Here is a 23,448-nt window from a genome sequence, read left to right as displayed (position 1 = left end):
GTAGGCAGGCGGTATTGTAAGCTGCCGAATGATCCTCACTTGTCTGTCCCTCTAAAATAACATCAGGAAGGCTAAGGCACTGACTGTAAAAATAAAACCACGCTACCCATGGCAGCCCCCTTTCAGGGCATTTGGGGATATAACAAATTAGAACATAACCACTTTGATACACTGGCATTAGTAATGCAGAAAAGTTCAAGATGTGCTGAAAAATATTTCAGTTTTTGTGTGCAGTTCTCCTTTAAATGAACTGCCAAAATGTTAATGTGCACAATTTTCTGTTCAGCATTTGTTAACCACAATGCTTTGGAAGCATTCTCATAGAAAGTATCAGACTCTGTATCACTATCCTAAATTCAAACATTTTCTTACTAATCTTTTATGATTTTTCCAACAGTATGAATTGTATTCTCTTATCCATGTTTGACATTTTTAGATTTCACTTGTATCAAATGTTTTCACTTTAACAGTACCAACCAGTTTTTTTTTTGTCACTGTTCATTTCCATGTATATGTTCAACATGCACATTTTTCTGCACACACTTGTTCTTCCTTTTATGTATTTTAGAAAATAGTTTCTTTCTGGCACTGAATCTAAAAGTAGGATAAACCTCTCTCAATCTTACAGTATACCTTGCAAATGAAGTTTGCCTTTTAAACTGCAAAAGCAACCCTGTGGATCTCGTTTTCTCATATCCATTATTGTTCATATGCCTCTTATTTTCATTACTCCTGCAACACATTCTCACCCTGTTTCTCATTTCTGACTTTTCACTGACTTTTTAACTTACACATTCTTACATACCCATAGTTTTTAATACAGTCAGTTCTTACATACCCATAGTTTTTAATACAGTCAGTTCTCTTTCTCTGAACACCCTGTCCGCTGTGTCATCACTTCTTATATCACAGACTACTCTAATGCGTACTAATGAACCAAGCAGCTCATTGAATTCACTTTTGTCTCTATTCTTCAGTTAAGTAGTGAGGGGCAGGGTTAGGCTAATTGCTAAGGTCTTTGCCTCACAGAGACAAGGTACAATGTTTAATTATGACCTCTGATTACTGGTTAGGGTTGTTCCCTGTGCCTCTGTCCAACAGAGCCACTGAAGTGATCCCTGGGGTAAACTTTGTTTCATATCCACTCGTCAAGGTTTCTTTTGAAGAGTGTTAGCGAGGAGCTCTGCGTAATGTAGATTGGAATCTTGTTCCAAAGCATGGGAAGTCTCTGGGACAGGAATCTATCCCTCCAGCATGTCCTATTTATTGTGGTGAGGTTTAGTTCCCTAGAGCGTGTGGCTTGAGGGGATAACGTTTTCTTTAGGTGGAGCATGTCCATCAATTCTGGGTTGGACATGGCCTTGTATGTCAGGCAGAGATCAGCTCTGAGTAGGCGGTATGCAACAGAGTACAACATTTTTTTCTTTGTGGCACTCAAGAGTCTGATTAAAGGGAAAGGCAACTCCTTTGTAAGTAGATAACCAAATGGGAGAGTTTTTTTGCATCTGAAAGCCTTGCTTTTGTTCAGACTCCAGGAAGACCACACTTTTTCTGAGGTGTGATACTGGCAGTCTGTGACTGCTAAAAGCACATTTAAATGCCATTGTTTTCTTAATGTCTCTGTAGTTGGAACAAGTGACCTAAGCCAATTACTTTGCCACTCTTGGTAGCCTTTGTGATGCAACAGATGAGACAAATGCAGAAAAGCAAGGGCAAACAAAAGTTCAGGCATAAAACAAATGGAATAATTAAATGATGCATTTTTTGTATGTGACATGTGGTGTCAAATTACAGGCAAAGAAATCACTATTTGGATGGAGTTCTCCTTTAAAACCAAAGACCCTTTTTCAAATCCTAGCAGTTAAAGAAATAAGATATCTTAATATTTTATCTTGTGAGAAGCGAGGAATGATAAAATGTATTCACAGTGTGAATTCAAAAAAATGCAAGTGCAGAATCGTTTGCATATTCACAGACTATGATACTGTGCAGAGCCATAGAGCCTACACGACTGTGCATGTTTGTTCACAGACTTGGGACAGTCACCAGGAGAATATCATGTAAAAGTAAAATCTAATTATGTGCTTTGCTGGTTATAAATCCTCCAGAGATTGTACCAGAAACTGACAGAAGTCAAACAGACCATGAAGTAAATAAAGCATTTCGGTATCCTTAAGCAGCAGCTTGGGTCAGCAGATTAAGTGAGTAAATAATATGACCTCCACTGTAAAAAAAAAAAAAAAAAAAAAAAAAAAAAGGCAAGACTCACATTTGCATTGATCCACGTGATCAATGAAGAATACGTGATCAATGAAGAATGATTAAAAGAGAGCCTTATTCATTGCTTACATTTGAGAAAATGGTCTTGAGAATGCCAAACAATACTTCTATTAATTATCTAGCAGATAATGTTCAAAGTGAACGTTAGTGTTTGTATTTTACATTAAATATACTGTTAGGAAGGTACGGTTTCCTTGAACTTCCATTAGGCATTTCTTCAGCCCAGGTTTATTCCAAGTAACTATTGCGTAATTAATTGAAAGCTTGGAATGTGTAGTAAATGACAATTAATGATCTGTTGGGGACAGACACAAGAACAGCATGACACAAGACTAATACAACCATTAAATACATCAAGGCAGCATCATTGTAAGTTAAGATCACATGTATGATAAGTGTAACAGTTCTGATTTATATGGGTGATATTTTGAAGTTAGAGGGCCCAAAATATTTGTGCAAAGATCACAGCCAGAACACTAAAAGACCTAATTATTGTCGGGCATCATTCCTAGAAAACTGTGCCTCCAAGTAAGCAGTTAAAGCTAGCCACAACATAGGAAAAGAGTTAGAGCTAATTGCAGGTGCCCTAGAATTAAAATATTATGATGGCAATACTGCAGCTTTTCTGCAAGTAAATTACATTCAGAAAGGTATATGAGATTTGAGCTCTCAAATATAGACAGTTTGCACTTAGGTTAAGAACACATCATTATGTCTTTTGCAAAGAGTTGCAGAGAAAAATGGCAGACTCTTGCAAAGGATATCCAGAAATCCTTTCTACAAGGCATCCAGATTGCAGACTATGTTTACTTGATTTAAAGAGTTGTGCTCTGAAAATAAAATACAGGCCAAGCAAAGAGTTGCACATACAATATGCATAGATTAAAGTATGCTTACCAGAAAAGCATGAATAGTTGCTAGACTAGAGACTTCCTGGATTACATTGTAGTTATCCACGACAGAAGAAAAACGTTTAAAAAGATGTCAAAATGTGCAGAAGGTGACTTTGAAATGCAGTGCTATGATGATTCATGCCATCCTCTTCAACCCTTAGGACTTGTCTGCAAGCCCAAGTCATCATAGCACTTAAAAGCTTTCACAGGCTCCAAGTACCCAATACACAATGCTCCTTATCTCCAGTATCTATTAGTCACTCACACTAGTACTAGAATCTCCTTAAACTTCATTTGAAATGCAAGTGTTCAGTCTTCATTTCTTCTGAGTTTCATTTGCTGTCCCTGCTCTCTAGCCATCAGGTCAGGTTAGATCCAGTTTTGTCTTCAATATCCATATCTCTCTCTCTCTGTCTATCTATTTATCTATCTATCTATCTATCTATATACACAGACATGTAATACCTATTAAATCAACAAGTTGTGATTCATTTTAAAAAGTATTTTCAGTGATTTTTTTTTTTTTTCATTTCATAGTAAATTTCATAGTCAACAAATATACTTCCAAAAGTTTTTTTTTTTGCATTCGAAACCCAAACAACTTCAACTAACTGCCTGGATGATAGAATCTTAATACTGTTTATGCACCTACTTTTTTGAGGATGTACAGCAGCTATTAAGAGGCAGAAAAGTCTGCTACTAGCAAATCACATGTTAACAAATGAATAAGATTTTCATGTTGGTGCCAAGGTGGGAATTTGTGCCCTTTTATGAGAGTTACTATCCTATGACATGTCTTATTCCTCTGTCTTGTCTTAATCTTCTGTCAAGGTTCATTTGTTAGCCATTTCAGCAAGTCTTCCCATGGATCCCTCTCTTTATTCAGTGCAGTGTTACAGAAAAAACTTCCTAAAAAAAACAGGTGGCTCCTCCATCGGATCTTAATTTTGTGTTAGAAAAGCTAACTGTCCACTACTTTGACCCAGGTTATCAGGCTGACTTTGAGATTCTTAACATGGAAAAAAGTGTTACTCTTCCTGCATAAGTCAAAGCAATCAGTATCTGAGATGCTCATCATATTTATCACTGCTGCAGTAGCCTCAGCTATATGGGTTATATCCTGCCAAGGCTATAACAACTGGCCAGCTGCCAAAGCTTCAGGGGACCTTCCACATGCCTAGACTGTCAGGTGGCTCAAGCTGAGCTAACTAAAAGACAAGTTTGGGTATGAAGCCCTTTAGATCTTTACTTCTACCAGAGAGTACGCTCCTTTGCAGCTTTTGAGGATCGACGGTCGGCTTGTGATCTCCTTTGCTGGACAGGGAGCTTCCATTTTCTTAATTTTGTTGTTTTATTACTTTCCTGTTCAGGAATTTTTTTTTTTTTTCAAGATAGAGGAGTGTTGTCTTCTCCTGGAAAGGGGCACAATTTTTGGCTTGACCAAGGAACAAACTACCTGTCCCACAGTCTGTCTATCTTCAACACAAAAAAGTAAAACAGCCTTTGCCACCATAGCAAGCTAGCAATTTGCCTCAGCCACAGGTGGCTGATTTTGCTGTGGCCATTTGTTGCATCTTAGACCACTCATCTTTTATCACAGATCCCTATGGTGTAGCACCTACAGCACTAAGAACCAGGGGTTAGCCAAGTCCTTTGTGTCTGTTGGGGTCCCCTTAGTGGGGAAGGGAGAGGCACTCTTCTTGTTACAGGGAGAGAGGGACATGGAAGGCTTCCCTGTTGTATCAGAAAGCTGTGCCCATCACTGGAGAAGTCGCAGCTGCCATTAGTAACATGAGGTTGGCCCCATTTTTTTGCCATCAAAAAGAAACTGAAAATGAAGCATGTATCTAGTCCTCCTCAAATTTCTTTGGCTAGGAGTAGTTCACTGCATATGGCTGAGGGTTTAATTCAAGTGGTCGGTCCTTCTTGTAAGAGTTTCTGGTAATAGAAAGATGGATTCCTCTTTTTGTAAAGAGTTTCTAGATTCTGAATCTGAGCAAGAAGATGCAGGGGATAGATGCATTTTTTTCCCTCAGATTTCTGATTCAGACTGTGGAAAGCTTTGTTTCTGATTCTCCCTGTGGGTATTTCTCTTTCTCTGAGGCCATTTAGAACATGCCTACTGTTTTTAGTGGGAGAACACTGAGGTTCCTCAGTCCCTCAGAAAATACTATGAGTTATAACAGAATGGTATTCCAGAGAAGAAGCCCATTCCTACTGTTCTGTGTGCTTTAGAGAAGTGTGATTGTTACTTCCTGTAAATATTCTGCTAGCCAGCCCAGCTGCACCTAAAAAGGCAGATAGAATGTATCAAGTTCCTCAGTCTTTTTTTTTTAATTTTTGTACACTATTCCAAAACCTGACCAAGCAACTGTAGCTTTAGTTGACCCCACTGCTGCTAAGCACTTAGTTAATTCCAATCCTACTCTTTCTAAGGATGGAAAAATTATTGATGGGTATAGGAAAAAAGTTTGAATTGTTGGGCTCGTATATTAGTTTGTTGCGACAAATTGTGAAACTACGAGGAATGTTTTATCTGCAGTTTCTTCTTGTGATGAAAAATCTGCTTTAAATAACTTAGTTTCCTCTATTGCACAAATAACTACTCATTGTATACAGTGTATGTATGACTGTTGATACTACTTCTTTGGCTGTGCCCACTGATACTGGTTTAAGGAGGTTTCCATGGCTGCATTCTCAGAAACTCCCAGATGATAAAAATAGATTTTACATTCTCCATTGGACAGAGAGTTGGTGTTTGCCCCCTCTGCTGCAGAGGTGATTGTATGATGAAAGAGCAAGCTGATCCAGGGAATCCTTTTCAGCTCTCCCTTTCCAAATTGTCCAAGGGATTTCCTGTCTCCATCTAATTTTGGCCAAAAAAACATGGGATAAACAGTCCCAACAAAATACAGGTAGACAGATTTTTCAGAAAGAAAATGGCAAGGGATTCCAAAAAGAAGTCTTGAAAAGCCTAGGGCAATCCAACAAGACTGAATGACTGTTCAAGAGACCTTGTGACACCTACCCTGACCACCACTTTTTTTCCCAGGAAGTCTAAATTTCCATTTTTTTTTTTTTTTTTTTTTTTTTTTTTTGATTGGCAACAGAAATGGATTCTGAAAGTCATTCATCAGGGTTGCAGATGGTAGTAGGAGGAAACTACTCCTTTCCAGGGAGTCATTCCTCATCCTGCAGATCATTCTCTCTTAATTACACCTGTTCTTCATCACATGCTGTCCCAAGGAGTGATAGAACCAGGTCCTCCTTCCCAGATTGTGAAGGGTTTATATTCAAGGATGTTCCTGGTGCCAAAGAAAGAAAATGCTTGGAGACCATTTCTGAAGCTTTCATTCCTAAACATGCTTGTGATAATACCCAAATTCAGAATGGTGTCACTCCATAACCTACTTCTTCCTCTTTCAAGTTTCCTGTAACACTAGATTTAAAAGATGCTGATCTTCGCATCCCTAGTTTTCCAGACTTCAGGCGTTTCTTAAGGTTTTGTCTGTATCACAGTATTAGTTATCTACCTTACCCTTTGGACTGTCCATTGCACCCGGAGTGTTCATAGAGTGTCCAGCTGCAGTTATAGCTCGCTACAGTGTATCCACATTTTTCCATATTAAGATGACTTGTTTATCTTTGCAGAGTCATTTTCAAAGTGTCAGGGGTCTGTCTTTTGGATAAGGTCTGTCTTAACAAGCAGGGATTCCAGGAGAATGTTCAAAATTCATACTTGACTCCATCACACAGGATTGTGTTCCTGGGATGTCAACTAGATACCTCTGTTCAAAGAGCTATTTTTCCCCAAGGGCAGAAATAAATCTTTATTTACATCTATTTCTATGGTTTTCCACTCAGACTTCATACAGTGCAAGAGAATACCTCAGGATTTTGGGTCTAATAGCATCTGTGGTTCTCATGATACCTCTGGAAAGTCTCTACTTGAGAAAAATACAGCAGTATCTGAAATATCTTTGGTCCAAGCATCAATACCCTTTATCGTTTCAAGTCCTAGTGCTGGGGTTTGTCAGATGAGAAATCTTTTGGTCAAGACGAAATATTCTTAAATCCAAGTCTTCCCTTCTCCCTTCCTGCTTCAAAGTAGTCTGTCATCACACTCTTTGGAGTTTCCCTGGGGAGCAATTTCAGGAGGGATAAAAGTGCAGGGAGTTTGGGACACCAAGGACAATATGAAGTCACATAAGTGTCAAGGAGATGCTTGCCCTGATCAAGGCACTTAACACTCTGAACCTTCTTTGGTCCCTTGGGACCTCTTCAAGTGGTTACAGACAGTACTGCAGTGATGTGGTACATCGAGTGAGGGGGAAACCGTCACACTCCCTTTACAAACTAGCCATTTTAGCTTTGAGTATAGCTTCACAACATAATCTTCCTCTGCAGGCATCCTACATTTCATCAGAACAAAACTGTGTGGCAGACAAGCTGAACCGAACCAGGGCACACTGTCATGAATGGAAACTTTATCGGGGGATCTTCCAAGATTTTATCCATCTGTGTGGATTTCCTCAGGTAGACCTCTTTGCCTCATCTTTGAACAATCAACTGGAAGGATTCTGTTCCAGAACTCCATGCAAGAATGCCTGGAGGATGGATGCCTTTTGTTTTCATTAGACAGGAATGTTCCTGTATGCTTTCTCACCCTTTCCACTAACATCCGGTTTACTTGTCAAAATGTAGAAGGAATCCCCCAAGATCATTGTGGTGACATTCTTCTGACTCGGGCAGCCTTTCTTCCCTCTTCTTTTGGAAATGGCCAGGGGCAATTCCCACAGGCTTCCTCACAGATTGGAGCTATGCACACAAGAACAGGGTTGTTTGATACACTCCAGTGTCAGTCTTCTTCAGTTGACTGCCTGGATGATAAGGTCTTAATTCCTTTTAGACACATGTTTACCGTGGCCATGCAGCTGGTACTGATGGAGGGAAGAAAATCTGCTACATAAAGATTGCATATTTGTAAATGGAAAAGATTTTCTAGTTGGTGCCAGCAACATAACCAGCACCCATTCAGGGCTAGTTGTTTGGTTCTCACATTTGTGTGAGTTACTATCCTCTGGCCTTTCTCATTCCTCTGTCAGGGTTAATTTTTTGGCCATTTCAGCATGTCCACTCATGGATCTTCCTGTTTCAAAACAGTCTTGTGTCAAAATATTCTCAAAAGGATTTTTGTGTAAGAGGTCTCCACGAAAACTGGTGGCACCTTCTTAGGATCTTAATTTTGTGTTTGAGAAGTCAACACTTGCTCCATTTGAATCAGCTAATCTGGCTGACTTGAGGTTCTTAACATGTGAAACAGTTTTACTGATTGCTATGACCCCTGCAAGAAGGGTAATTGAGTTGCAAGCTCTTTTCGTGAGTTAGCCCCACCTCATTTTCACCAGGGACAGGGTTTCTTTGAGAAGTAACCCTTCTTTTATGCCTACAGTGGTATCTGAGTTTACTTTAAACCTAACTGTCCATCTCCCTGTTTTCTTTCCTGAACCTAAAAATGAAGGAGAAAGGATACTCCATACCTTGAATGTCCACAGACCACTCTGGTATTATCTTTGCAGAACTAAATCTTTTAGGTCTTCGTATCAGTTGCTCATTTCTTGTGAAGGTAAGAAGGGACAACCTGTGTCAAAACAGACTATTCCCAGATGGTTGTCTAAGGCTTTTACATTTTGGTACACAACAAAACTACTACAGGCAGGCCAAGGCCCACTGCACCAGGGCTTTGACGTCATCTATGGCGTTTTGGAAAGGGTCGGGTTCCAGAAGTATTCTAGAGGCAGCGTGGCCCTCTGTATGTACATTTACAAAGCACTATATGCTTGATTCTTTCTGTCTCTCTAGGTTTAGGTTCGAGTTTGCAAGGATCATTCCCCAGGAGCTCCCCCAATCTCATCCTTCCATCTCCTAAATTTAGTAATTTAGGGTAATCTACCGAAATATAAGACTACTGCAGCAGGATCAATGTGAAGAATGTAGTTCAGCTATGAAAGTAAACTTACCATAACAGTTAATGTTTGAATGATCATTGCTGCAGTTGCAGCAGCTGCCTTCCTTCATCCCTTGTGTGTGTGTGTGTGTGTGTGTGTGTGTGTGTGTGTGTGTGTGTGTGTGTGTGTGTGTTGTGGTAATTGCTTGAGGTTTCCTTTTCATAGCCAGGCTGCCCACTAACCGTCATTGCTTGAGAATGCAAAAATGTGTGCTAGCAAAGGTATGTCCTTGTGCTGAAAAGATTTGCCTTAATACCAGTGTCTGTCTCCAGCAGATATTCCAGTACAGGTATATGAATCCTGCAACGCTGCTCCAGTTGTTTCCACACCTGCTGCTGTTGCTGTGCTGCCGTACAAGTCTTTTTTTTTACTTGCTTTACTTATAAATACATGTAGTCAAGTGATAGTAGTTGGACACCCAGTAATACTCCTGGGTCTTAACTACTCCTTCCTAAGACCATAGAGTAACTCTTTATTTTCCACATGTGCTCTAGATGTATACTAGCTTTATATTTCTTGCCAAAAGTAACCTTTCATGGTGACTGTAATTGTAGCACAAGGCAGACTGAAGGCTTAATTATTTGCTTAACTGGGTTGTGAGAATGCCATAGTGTTTGTCTTGCCATGTATCTCGATACATCAGTTAGTTGCCGTCCATCTGGTTTTCTGACAGACTGTTTGAAATTGCCTGTATACAGTTGCTTAAACATTCACATATTTTGAGTAAGGGGCAATATATTGCTGTAAAGCTTTGTATTTTCAGCATACAGATTTTAACATTAGTTTTATTGTAGTCTGTTTTTCTTGTTTTTACAATAGTGTTTTTTAACCATAGTAGTGGTCTTGTCCCCCCTCAGGTGACTGCCAGGTGCCAGCCTAAGGAGTATTTTCTCTCTTTCAAGACACTTCAGACTTAGCACAGAGCGCTGGAAGTTTCTCCATAAGAAGGTTTCTACCAGTTTATTCTTCTCGGAATACTAACATCTCACAGGGCTGAATTGGTAAGTCAGTGCCCGATACGAATTTCATTACTAATTTCTAAGTAGTGCTAGCTACTGATTTGTCTCACTGAAAATGCGTATGCTGAATTGTGGGGTAGTCTTCCATTTTTAGCTTCCCTGTAGGGGAATGTGAGCACCCAGTATCATTACATGACGTGCCAAGTGTTTTACATGTAGAGTCGATTCAGGAAACTAAAGATGAAAGAGGCAGGCATGCCGAAACCTTGTTTAATGTATAAATTGTGGCAGTTATGTGCTTTCTGACAGCAGCATATTGTTACTGTTAAGTAAAAGTAACTCTGGCAAAAAGACTTACCTTATTTGGACAGAGAACAGTTGTGGATGACAATGATATTTCATAACTAATATAGCATAGTTGTGTTGATGACCTGCTCTGATCCTGCTTTAATGATGATGTATGTGTTGAGATTGGCATTACTGTGCTCTTATCTTCTCCTGCATGTAATATATTATGGATAGACAGTAGCAGAATCCAGAAAATCACATGGTACAGGCGTAGCTGAAATAATGATTTCCTGTTGTCCCTTAACATATCTTCAAGAGATCACTCCACTTGGAAAATCTGCAACAATATAGCAGACTAAACAATGTTGTTCTTTTACTTGCAATTTTTGCTGATGATTCCCTCCATCATTTTCCTGGCTGACTATTCTGAGTTTCTCCAGTGTTTGAGATTTATGTCCAGAATAGAAAAGCTTATGAAAGGTGTCCGGAAGCACTCATGATATTATAAATAGAATACTAGGAGCCAAATAAGTTCATGGTGCAAGCTGAGTTGAAATGGATGGTTTCCTGTTTCCTTTAATATACCTTTAAGAGATCTCCATGCACAAATATAAAGGGTTCCCCTCTCACTTTTGGGAATGTTCAGACATATAACAGGTTGGATATGCCTTATTTTGTTTACAGTTGTAGACCATGATTTTCTCAATTGAATTTATGGCTTATTTCCTGTTAGAAGAGTGTTTTTCATTTGTGTACTCAAATGATTAACATTATGTCTGGTGTCTTGAAAGCTCAGTTCTATATTGTCAAGATGGCCTAAAACAGAAATAAGGTAATGGCCTCTACATGAGAGACCATGGGTGCAGTGGAGGATGACCTTCCCCATTTGTGAATGGACTGAAAACAATGATCAGGGATAGGACTACAAGGATCCAAATTCATTAAGTCTAACAATGAGTGAACATAGGAAATGAATTAAAACAAACCATCTGATTAAGTGCTATGTCAAAAGCAGACTCCTAGTATTTTCTGCTTTATAAGCTAATGCAGCAGTATTTTTAAATGAAATGGAGCATTACCATTGTCATAGATAATGCTATACCTTCTGGGCTCTAGATGGCGAGTAGTCTTTCTGTTTTGTAAGTCACTGTCAAAACAAGAAGTTTAGCATCTAATATTGAGAAGCTTCCTTGATTGGCTGGAGACTGGGTTAACCTTTCCACCTGTCAGAATTTGGCATTTTGTTTTTAGTACTTCCAAACTTGGGGAACTTCTATGGTGGCATATGCATGGCATCATGTGTCAGCTAAATAAGTATACTCCTCCTCTTTATCTTTTAGATGCTCATCATTAGATCACTGTTGCAGTAGCCTTTAGCTATACGAGTTATAACCAGCTAAGAATATAACAACCGGCCAGTGTCCAAAGTTTAATGGCACCCACAGCATTAGTCAGCTTGAGCAGAACTGAAGATAGAGTAGATTGTACCTTGCAAGTCCTTCAAATCTTTCATGCCAACAGAGAGAGGGAGGCTAGAGCCCTGTAAAGGTCAATGCCAGGAAAATAAACATAGAAATCCTCACCCTGGCAATGAAATCCTATAGAAATAAGGAGGCTGTAGGGAAGGAGAGGCTACTGCAACAGTGGTCATTTGAACATCAACTGTTAAGATAAGTTTACATCTGATGTTATCAATCCTTGCGTAATCCTTCACTGGGAGGCTATGTTCTGAGCTTCGGAACAGATTCCGCCATTTACTTCAGGTCGCACCTTCCAAACTCTCGGGCTAGGCTCTACCCATAATGCACCCCTCTAAATTACCTCGGATCTTGTTTGCCGCTCTGTGTTAGACGCGTTCAACCTCTCTCGAGCTTTAGCATTATCTTTAGTAAGTTTTTCCATTTCTCATTTCCCTTAGTTCTGTGAAGCTTTTCTACCCGTTCCTTTCCTTCTAGAACTTGTGAATGATCCCTTTCCTTTTTTCTTCTGTCATTTGGTAGTTTTCTTAACATACCATTGCTGCTGCTACTTTTACCTCTTGAGGTATTTCTGGCTACCATAGTTGGTGCCTTCTTTCTCCATTTAAAATTAAAAAAAAAAATCTTCTCTGTTCCCTCTTTAAACCAGTGAGTGTGCATGTGTGTCTGCTTGACCTTTTCTGGGTTAGGCCTAGTTTTTTTCTGTATGACTGACAAACCTTCTAAGGGCACCTTTGGCTTTAAGAGATGGCAAAAGTGCGAAAGGAAGACGGCCAATTCAGATGGGCATGTATGTTGTGTATATTGTTTGGTCGCTGTCCACCTGCAAGAGGACTGCACCATCTGTCATGCTTTCTCCTCCAGGACTTTAACTGAGCAGAAAAATAAGCTCATTTTAACAGGATTGTTAAAAGAAGAGTTTGAAGAGACCATATCTGGTCCAAAGACTGAAGCCAGCTCGTAATCTTCCTCACCCTCTTTCTTTAAGCCAAAGAAACTACCTCATTCTGTACCAAGCAGTTCCTCAAAACCATTTGCAAAACTACACAGCCTTCGGTGTCGACAGTTTCCTTGGCACCAACAGGCAAAAATGATTCCGCACCAACAATTTCCTCAGATAGATATCTAAAGCTTCGGCACCAGAGGTTTTGTCGGAACTGAAGCAGACTTCATTCAGGACATTGCCTAGAACCACACATTCTCCATCTGTTGATCTATTTGTGGACCGACCACCCAGTCCATTATTGGAACAGAGTCTGCCTAGGACTCCTTCGGCATCCGTTTGATCCACTAAGAACCTCTCGGAACCAAATATCATGAGACTAGTGGACCAGCTTTGACAGGGAGGGGATTACCTCCTTCTTCGGTTCCCATCCAACTAGGAACCAGGACCTGTCCCCCTGACATCTTTTCATCTTCCTCCTCCAACTCCCTCATCTTCCTCCTCCAACTCCAGTTGAGTCTTTAGAGCCCCTGCCACCGACCTGCGCGGCTACAACTGTCTCAGTTTCCAGTAAGAGCCTCTTCTCTGGAACCGAGAATTGCCTTGAGCTCCTCTGGTTAAGTGGAACTGGAGGTCTCCTGGGGCAAGATTTTGTCACTGGTTCTGAGGGGCAGGGTTCAACTTCTTTTTTTTTTTTTTTTTTTTTTCAGAACCTTCAATGCCCCTTGGTGCTTCAGTGTTCATTGGCTCGACCCAGGCTTCTGCTTTGGAGCCTGCCTCCTTGTTGCGGGGTGGGACCACTGTTCTGAAGGAGTCTATTTCGGTTTTGGGTTCCCATCCCTCTACGGGGGGGGGGGGGGCAGCCTTCTGGATCATTGAGAGGGCCTTGTCCATTGTGGACTCCCAGTCCTTGCCATCCTAGTCGGGCCAAAATTCTGTATCCTCTCGACCAGAGCTATTGTCAGCCTCATCTTTGGGACAGGGGGCACAAAAGCCTCAGGCGAGACCCAACTTGGTGGTTTCCTCTTTGTATACTTCCCCTGAATATCCCCCCCGAGGAAGCACCTGTGAAGGTGGCCCACAAAACCAGGGGTCCAGAGATTCTTTCTCGGATAACTCCTACTTGTGCTCCTGAACGGAGGCCCGATTGCCTTCCTCTGGAATCAGTCAGAAGACGATTATCCCTGCAACAGTCTGCCTTACTACAGATGACATCAGACAGATGGGTGCAGGGGATTATTTACAGATGTAACATTCATCCCCTTTCGTCAAATCCAAAAACACAGAAAAAAGACTCTCGGACGTTCCACCCAGTCACAGGGAAGCAGCAGTCATAGAAGTTCAAAAACTACTCGAAACAAGAGTCATCCAAAAAGTCCCACCAGACCAAAGAGAATCCGCGTTTTACTCTAGATTCATTTTAGTGCCCAAAAAGACGGGACTGGAGCCCCATTCTGAATCTCAACCAGTTCAACAAGTCAGTTCAGCAAACCAAATTCCAGATGGTCTCAGTACAATCAATATTTCCTTTTTTTGGAAAAAGATGATTGGATGTGCTGTATAGATCTTCTGGATGCGTATTACCATATAAAAATGGACAAACTCTCCAGAAGATTCCTGCTGTTCCAGCTGGCAGCCAGTCCTTTTCAGTTCAGAGCACTGCCCTTTGGTTTCACCACAGCCCCTAGGGTGTTTACCAAATGCATGGCAGTGGTAGCAGCTCATCTCAGACTGCAGGAATTTCGAGTTTTTCCTCATCTTGATGACTGGCTACTTACCGCTACCACCAGACATCAACTAGAACAGGCAAAAGATTACACCCTACATCTCTGCGCTTCATTAGGCATTACAGTAAATCATGAAAAGTCAAATCTACAACCTACTCAACAGTTGGAATTTATCGGAGGTCTAATAAACGTTATGGTAATCGCTTCACTCCTAGTAGACAGGCTGCAAAAGATCAGATCACAGGTAAACCATATATTTCAGAACAGAAGTGTTCCAGCCAGACTCTTCCTACAGGCGCTGGGCTCAATGGCAGCATCTATAACTCTAGTTCCCTTGACCAGATGTCACGTGCAGATTCTCCAATGGCTTCTATCCTCCCAATGGTTGCTAATGAATCAGCCAATTGTCATACCGCATCTTCATCACCAATCACTGCACACAAGACCTGTCTTGGTGCCTCCATTCCAAAGAGATTATTTTGGGACGTCTGTTCCTCCTTCCACAGCCCCAAGCCATAGTGACCACAGATGCTTCCCAGATTGGAGGGGGGGGGGGCATTATCTGTGAAGGACTGTCCAAGGCACCTGGTCCCAACAGGAGGCCAATTTGCACATCAGTATTCTAGAAATGAGGGCGGTGCTCTTGGAGTTGGCAATTCAGACGGACAGCATGTCGGTAGTCTGGTACATCAATAGACAAGGGGGAACCAAATCTTACCCACTTTGTTGAGAAGCCCTCACAGTCTGGCAGTGGGCGACTTCTACCAACAACTTTCTCATGGCAGCGCATGTCTAATGCCTCATGAGTGGTCTCTTAATCCTGTAGTGACTGAGAAGATATTCCGCCACTGGGGTCAGCCTTGCTGTCATCTGTTTGTGTGCCCTCTGAACAACCAGTGCAGCAGTTACTTTGCCCTAACCCCCCCCCCCCCGGAATCAGCCAGAGATACTCTTCTCCACGATTGGCCCCCTGGTCTCCTGTATGCCTTTCCCCCAATTCCTCTGATGTCCCAATTTTTAAAGAAAGCCAAGAGGTCAGAGAACATAATAATTTTCACTGCTCCATTCTGGCCTGGACAGGTTTGGTTTCCCTTCATATGGCCTCATCTTCTTCGGAAGCTTTGGATTCTGTACCCAGCTCATTATCTATTGTCTCATTCAGAAGGTATGGTTCATCCGAATCTCCAACATCTCAAGCTTACTGCGTGCCTTCTCCAATTTCCATGATTGCCAGGCATTCTTCCCTTACCTCACCATTCCAACAAATCATTTTTACCCATCACAAACCTTCTGCTAGGAAACTATACCAGAGAAATTGGGAAAAATTTGCTAGATAGGCTCTTAATGACCTTGACCATTATACAGCTCCCGTGGATAAAGTATTAGATTTTCTGGCTGTTTTTTTTTATCAGTCTGGCTCTTCAGCCTCTACCATTCGGGTCCATCTAGCCGCGATATCTAATTTTCATATTAGTTTTGATGGTTCTTAACTTGTCACAAACTTTGTAAAGCTTTTTTTGAAGGGAACAATAATGTTAAGACCTCTGTTTAAAGAGCCCTCTGCTCCATGGGATTTACCCTCAGTCCTACAGTCTCTTACTCTATCCCCTTTTGAACCTTCAGTTAATTGTGACTTAAAATTTCTGACATGGAAAACTTTGTTTTTATTAGCTATTACTTCTGCAAGAAGAGTATCAGAAATTCAAGCTTTGTCATGCAAACCTCCCTATATAATATTCCACAAGGACAGGGTTTCCCTCAGGACTTAAGCCTTCCTTCTTGCCAAAGGTATTTTCAGAATCTAATGTCAATCAAACCTTGCACCTACCAGTCTTTTTTCTAACTTCTCCAGTAAGGGAAAGTACTGTCTACACTTATTAGACATTCACAGACCGTTATGTTTTTACCTTCACAGCAAAAGGATATCAGAAAATCTGACCAACCGTTTGTTGCTTTTTCCTCACTTTCCTTGTGTAACTCAGTATCACCTTTATTTATCATTCAGAGGGACTTCACCAACACATCCTGTGAGAGCTCATTCAACTAGAGCTGCTTGGGTAACTCAGTATCACTTTTATTTATCATTCAAAGGGACTTCACCAATACATCCTGTGAGAGCTCATTCAACTAGAGCTGTAGCAGCTTCTGCAGTTTTTCATGCCAAAGCTTCTTTAGATGACATTTGTGTAGCAGCTGCATGGGGTTCTCCTCGTACCTTTAGGATTCATTACAAACTGGACCAGGTCTCTAGGGAACGTGCATCATTCCACTTGGTGGTGCTCAGGAATATTCTTCTGTGAGACCTCCCAAGATTCAGGTAAGTAAGGACTCCGTCCCACAGTCAAGGGTTATGTGAAGATTGACAGCATCATACAAAGAAATTATGTCTTACCATAACGTTCCATCTGTGCTGTCGATTTTCACTAATCCTTGACATTCACCCCTCTTTCCTGTGGCCTGAGACTCTTAGTGGATAGAATATTTCCAAGACAGGCTTTATAATAGGGACACGCATCTAGTCTCTTATTATTTACTATCTGTCTGCCACTATTTTAGGCAAACACAATCTAAGGTAATTTAGAGAGGAGCATTATGGGTAGAGCCTAGCTCAAGAGTTTGGAAGGCGTGAGCTAAATTAAACAGCTGAGTCAGTTCTGAGGCTCAGAACAGAGGCCCAAAGTCAATGATTAGTGAAGATCGACAACACAGATGGAATGTTATGGTAAGACATAACTTCTTTTTATTTAACTGCACTATGTTCGTTATTTGATCACTGCTGCAGTTGACTTGGCTATATGGGTAGATTACCATAATTTATACTGACGGAGGAGGAAAAATGAGGTTCCAGGAGCTCCTGGAGAAAGGTCAGAATAAAGCCTGTTTTAGTCCTGGAAAAAGGAGTCTAGTTTGTAGTGTTTTGTAAAGGGTATACACAGAGGACCAACTTGTTGCTTCTAGAATACTTCTAGAGTCCAACTATTTCCAGAAAGACACACGTGAAACCCAGGCCCTGGGGGAGTGAACCTTTACCCTGCTTGGAATTGCCTTCTTTTGGTGTATATAACAAAAGATAACCGCATGGGTCAACAGTTTGGAGATGGTCTCTCTTAACACAGGTTGTCCTTTTGTTACCATCCATCGTAAGAAATTAATAACCAATCAGAGTTTCTGGAAGTGTTCTGTAAAGATGTTCAAGTTGTCTTTGAACAGATTATGGAAAATCCTTTCATCCTCTATTTTTATGTTCTGGAAAGAAGTCTAGGAGACAGCATGACACAGTGTAAACTATGTTACCACTTTAGACCTAAAGGATGTTCTTAAGGAAACCCTGTCTTTGTGGAAAATGAGATAAGGTCGACCCACCATTAGAGCTTGTAACTCTGATTCTCTTCTTGAAGTCAGAACAGTCAGCAAAACTGCTTTTCATGTTGAAATCAAATCAGCGTTATTAAGTTGTACAGAGGGAGCAATTGTTAATTATCCTTAAAGTTAAGTTCCCAAAGAAGAACCTCCTGTTTTCTAGGAGGTTTGGTGTGTAACAACCTTTTCAAAATCATTTCAACATGGGAATGCATTGAAAGGGGAGGATTCCTGGGCAGACATGCTGAAATGGCCAATAAATAAAACTAGACAGATGAGTAAGAAAGACCAAAGGATACTTCTAGAGTCCAACTATTTCCAAAAGTAAAACTCTTCTCCATTTTTTTATGCCTAGATTTTCTTAATACTCTCATCCTATCTCCTACCAACCGCTGTAAATATGTGATTTTCAGTCTACTAAAGTTACTACTAACACTGCCTTTCCTTAATCTGCTATTGAGCTTAATACTCGCTTAGCATGTGCTAGTCTTGAGAAACAGAACTCTACCTTAGTTTAACCTGCCACAGAGCTTAAATTTGCTTAGCAAGCTCTACCCTAGCTTCTTTTAAGAATTATTGCTTGTACACAATTGTAAACCATATTAGTACTATGATGTTATGTAACAGTCTTGTTCTATTTGTAATTATGTACTGTGACTTTAACTGTAGTGGAGCTTTTCTCCCCGGGTCTCTACTGAAAATGGACATGTGTCCAGCTAGACTAGCCTGGTCAACAAATGTAAAATAAAAATAAATAAATAACGACTTGGCTAAATAATGCAGAACCAGAGAAATAATAGCCTTAATAGGGTCCTGGTTCTTGTCCTGGCACTAACTAGAAACTCTTCCGTTTGCTTGTATATGTTTTCCTGATAGCAGATTTCTTGCCTCATTTAATATTTCAATACATCATTGGAAAACAGATGCTTAAAAGGTATTAAAAATCTGTCATCCAGGCAGTTACTTGCAGTTGCTTGGTTTTGGTGTATCAAACATGCCTTGTCCTGAGTGAGTTGATCCAGTCTGTGAGGAAGGTTGTGATGTGTACTGTTAGCCATTCCCAAAACAAGGGAGAACCACTGCTTAGTGGGCCAGAAGGGAGTCAGCACATGGATTTTTGGAGAGTCCTCCTGAATCTTCAGAATTACCCTGGATATCAGTGGAAAGGGTGAAAAAACGTATAGGAACATTCCAGACCAAGGGAAAGAGTGCATGTTTGTTGTGAGTGGAGGCAAGTAAATCTAAGATGTTCCCCACAGCTAGATCAATTCCTGGAAGACCCCCTGATTCAGTTCTCATTTGTGAGGGTCTGTCCTGGTCTTGTCTGCCACAGTTTTGCTCTGACAAGGTGTAAAATGCCTGTAGAGTGAGACTGGCACTGAAAAGCTTTATCAGAGTAAGTTTCTTGTTTACGTTCTGTTTTTTTGTTTTGGTGTTGTCTATAACCATTTGTAATGGTCCTGGGGCCACATTTATTACTGCCACCATCTCTTTCATATTTGTGTTTTGGTTCATCTTGTTTGTTCCAAAGACCCTGCAATTATACACCAATAGACACTGCTCCCCAAGCAAAGTCTGAAGTGTCTGTAGTTAAGACTGTGCTGGAGCTGGAAGGGGAAATGGGAGACCTGGATTATGATAAAACTCATCTCTGCACCAAATTTCCCTTTTCACATACCACAAAATATGTATCTGGAATGTCAGCGGATCTTGATATTGAGGTCATACTGATTGTAGGTACTACTGATTTTTTTTCTCATGTAGAGTTTGATTAGAGGAAAGCTGGGAAACATGGATGCATTGAATCCAAATAGCTTGAGAAATTCCTTTGCTGAGGCCTTTTTTGACTGGAAAAACTCAAGAATAGATTTAGGTATAGATGTTGTTTTTCTTTTCCCTGTGGAAGAAAAAATATTTTGAACTGAGGTATGTAGGAGACACCCCAGGAAAACTATCCTTTTGAGAAGGAGTCCAGCAAGACCTTTGGATGGTCTCCTGAAGTTCTGGGTATGTTGTTTAACTTGTAGGTTCATATGTTTTTTGGTCCCTCCTGTATTCCTTCATTAGTAATGGTCTGACACCCTGGTGCCTTGTCCACACCAAGTCTACTGACTGTCTCCTTTCCCCCCTTCCCCTCCCCTGAACTGTTCCAGTGTTACTGGGGCCAGTCATGGAACTTGGGCATCTGAGAGGTTAGCATTGACTTTACAACCATTTGTGGAGAGGGTTGCTATGACCTACCTGCCCCCCCTCGATCTAATGGTTTTGTCTGAGGGGCAGACATGCAGTGGGAATGTGCAGCATATCACCCTGCCTCAACTGCAGCTCAACCATGTCTCCACCCATGCCAGGATGGTAATGCCCATCCCTTCCTGCCACTCCATCAGTCACGTGAGCCACCATTTGAAGCCGAATTGGCTGGGTCATAGTCAGGGTTTTATTTATCTATGTCACTAGAGTGGCAGAGGTTCAGAAGTAGTTTAATGATCACCTGGACTGCATACCTTTTAAAAGCCTAACCCAAATTCCTAATTGCTTCAGAGCAGTGCCTGGTTAAGTGACTTGCTGAAGGTCACACAGTAGGCAAATTAGAGCTGAGGGAATCATACCCTGTATCATGGGAAGTACTTTAACAGCTCATAGCTGTAATCCTGTATGTTAATTGCAAGATTTTTCAGGCAATGATTCATTACAATGGAAGTGGCTATTAGTACTGAAAATGCAAAGCTGCATGTAAGTTAACTATATTTTTTCAGTTTCTGTGTGAAGACCTCTGTGCTTCAAGAGTAAGGAAGGAAGAAGGTAGAGGACAGTGTTTCTGTTTTGTGTCGTGTGTGTCTGTGTTGGGGGGGGGGGGTTGTTATGTCTTTTAAGAACAAGTAATATCATGTACAAGTTAGAATTCTGAGATGTTTATCATACTGATCACTGCTGCAGTAGTATTGGCTATATGAGTTATATCCTGAAAGGCTATAACAGCCGGCCAGCTTCTAAACTTTCAGGGCATATTCCATGCAGCCAACCTGTCGGGCAGCTCAGACCGAGCTGACTAAAAAAACAAGTTTGGTTGCCAAGCCCTTTAGAGCTTTACTACCCCGAAGACTGTTCTCCTCTGATGCTTTTGAGGCTTGAAGGTTGGCTTGTGCTGTTCTTTGCTGGGCAGATAAATTCCCTTTTGGGGAAAAAACTTCTATTTAATAATTTTATTATTTGTACTTTCCTCTTCAGGAAATTTATTTTAGAGTTAGGATATGTTTTAATGGACTGTCACAATACTATTTTGTACTTTTAAATGGGAATGCTCTTTTTTCCTGAAAGTTTAAAAGTTGTTTAAAGTAACTGAAAACTATTTTTTTCCTGTGGATAAATTGTGTTCATTTTACCTTGTGGAGCTGGTAGTGTTCTAAAGTGCTTTTTACTGTGTTTTTCTGTGAAAAAAGTGATTTTAAAGGCTTTTTGCTTTCTCTGGGGAAGAGGCACCATTTTTGGTTTGACCGTGGAGCAATCTGTTTTTCTCAGTCAGTCCTTCTTTCAGCCACGAGAACAAAAAGTCAAGCAAACAGCCTTTGCCGTCACAGCAGTCTAGCAATTTGCCTCAGCCACAGGTGAGTAACTCTGCTGTGGCCATTTGTTGTTTTTCAGACCACTCTTGTTTTACCCTGGATCCCTCTGGTGTAGCACCTGCAGCCACTATGGACTGGGGCTAGCCATGTCCTCTGCGGCTTCCTCAGTGGGCAAGGGAGAAGACACTACTATCAGCCCCAGGAGAGGGAACAGGGAAGGCTTTCCTGTTTTGTCAGAATGCTGTGCTTATAACTGGGGAAAATGCTGCTGCTATCAGTAACACCGTTACCATTTTTTCCTGTAAAAAAAAAATGTATAGTCTCCTCAAATTTCCTCAAACAGTAGTAGTTCACTGGAGAGTTAATTAAGGCTACAGTGTCATCTTCTTTGGTAAGATCCAATCATAAAGCAATCACTTTCAAAGTCACCATCTCCCCTGACTTCCACCTTGCCAGGGTCGAACAAAAAAAAAACTTTTCCAAAGCTGACTTCAGCCTCCTGAGAGCAGGTATAATCAGCTTTACAGCCACCATCCCTTCAGTTGGAACAAGCACTACTGTCTAAGCCTACACCAAAAAACTGTATGAGCACCTGTATAGCTGCATGGACTCAGCAATATCTGACAGGACCAAATCATCTACCTCAAGGAAGAGTAAACCTGTCTGGTGGACAGCAACAATAAACAGACTCTGTAATAAAAGGAAAAAAAATGCTGTCCAGGTCCAAGGAGCAGGTGTCAAACCAGAAGCAATCTCTCCTTTGCCTGAAGAAGCAAATAAGGTCACTGGTGAAATCTTCTAAGGCTAACTTTGAGTCCAAGTTGGCCTTATCCAGTAAGGGCAATCACAAGGCCTTCTTTGCATACGTCCACAATCTCAAAGGTAACTCCCAAATCTGCTCTGTATTGGTGGTCAAGAGTGCTGTAGATGTAGACAACCTGCTGGCAGACGAGTTGAGTCTAAACGTCACCCCCTCTCTGTCCCCCCGTCAGTAAACCAGGACATCCGCAGCACCTGCCCCCCTCCCCTCATCACCAGGGAACAGGTTATTTAATGCCCTCTCAAAGACAAACAATACAGCCTCATGGGACCCGACAACATCCCTGGCTGTGTCCTACATGAACTCTGGCAAGAGCTCTTAGCACCACTAGGCACCCTATTCAACCAAAGCCTGTGCACCGGCCTCATCCCAGCAGAATGGAGGACAGCCACTGTCCACCCTCTGCACAAAGGTGGAACATACACCGACCCAGGCAATTATAGACCCATCAGCCTAACTAACCTGATCTGCAAGGCCATGGAATGCATTATCATGGACCTTATAAACAAGGACATTGGCAACCTCCAAACGCTTGATCCCATACAGTTTGTTTTTTGTCAAAGGCAGATTATGCCTGTTAAACTTTGGTCGCCTTCTTCGAAACAGTCACCAAAGCCATGGATGAGAGCAAGACAGTGCACACCGCCTACCTTGACCTAGCCAAAGCCTTCTACACTATTCCCCACTCAGGCATAATAGATAAACTCTTCCAGCTAGGCATCAGCCCATATGTTACCAGATGGGTAGCTAACTGGCTCACTGATAGAACCCACTCAGTCAAAATAGGTGAAGCCACCTCTAGTAGTAGACCCGTAACAAGTGGCATACCCCAAGGATCGGGCTTGGGGCTTCTACTGTTTGTGATATCCTTTTCTGAGGGCAAGCCAAAACCAGCGGTCTGTGGCTGACCAGGTTTGCGGATGTTTTCAAGCTGGGCACTGTCATAAATTCCCCTAGTGATGTGAACATCCTGCAAGAGGGCCTTAACCAAACTAGTGACTGGTGCCAGAAGCATGGCCTCAAACTGAATGCCAAGAAATGCATCATTATCCCCTTCAGAGAAAATGGTGTCCCTACTAATTATCGCATTAATAACAATGTACTAAGCATGCAATCAGTTGTGAGGGAC

At 41.3% G+C, this 23,448-nt stretch overlaps 1 protein-coding gene across 2 annotated transcripts in view; it reads left to right on the top strand.

The window, feature by feature from the left end:
* LOC122798140 (protein HEXIM1-like) overlaps positions 1-23,448 on the top strand; it is a 351,680-nt gene that overhangs the window by 96,494 nt on the left and 231,738 nt on the right. For both annotated transcript variants that reach the window (XM_044066853.1, XM_044066854.1), the window contains one exon: positions 10,039-10,182. The gene's annotated coding sequence lies outside the window, so the exon portion shown is untranslated. The remainder of the gene's footprint in view (positions 1-10,038; positions 10,183-23,448) is intronic.

Source organism: Protopterus annectens, chromosome 3.part1 (genome assembly GCF_019279795.1).
Source record: "Protopterus annectens isolate FY-2018-M chromosome 3.part1, PAN1.0, whole genome shotgun sequence".
In the NCBI taxonomy this organism is placed as follows: domain Eukaryota; kingdom Metazoa; phylum Chordata; order Ceratodontiformes; family Protopteridae; genus Protopterus; species Protopterus annectens.
Note: the sequence above shows the minus strand (reverse complement) of the source record. Positions and strands in the feature narration are given on the sequence as shown.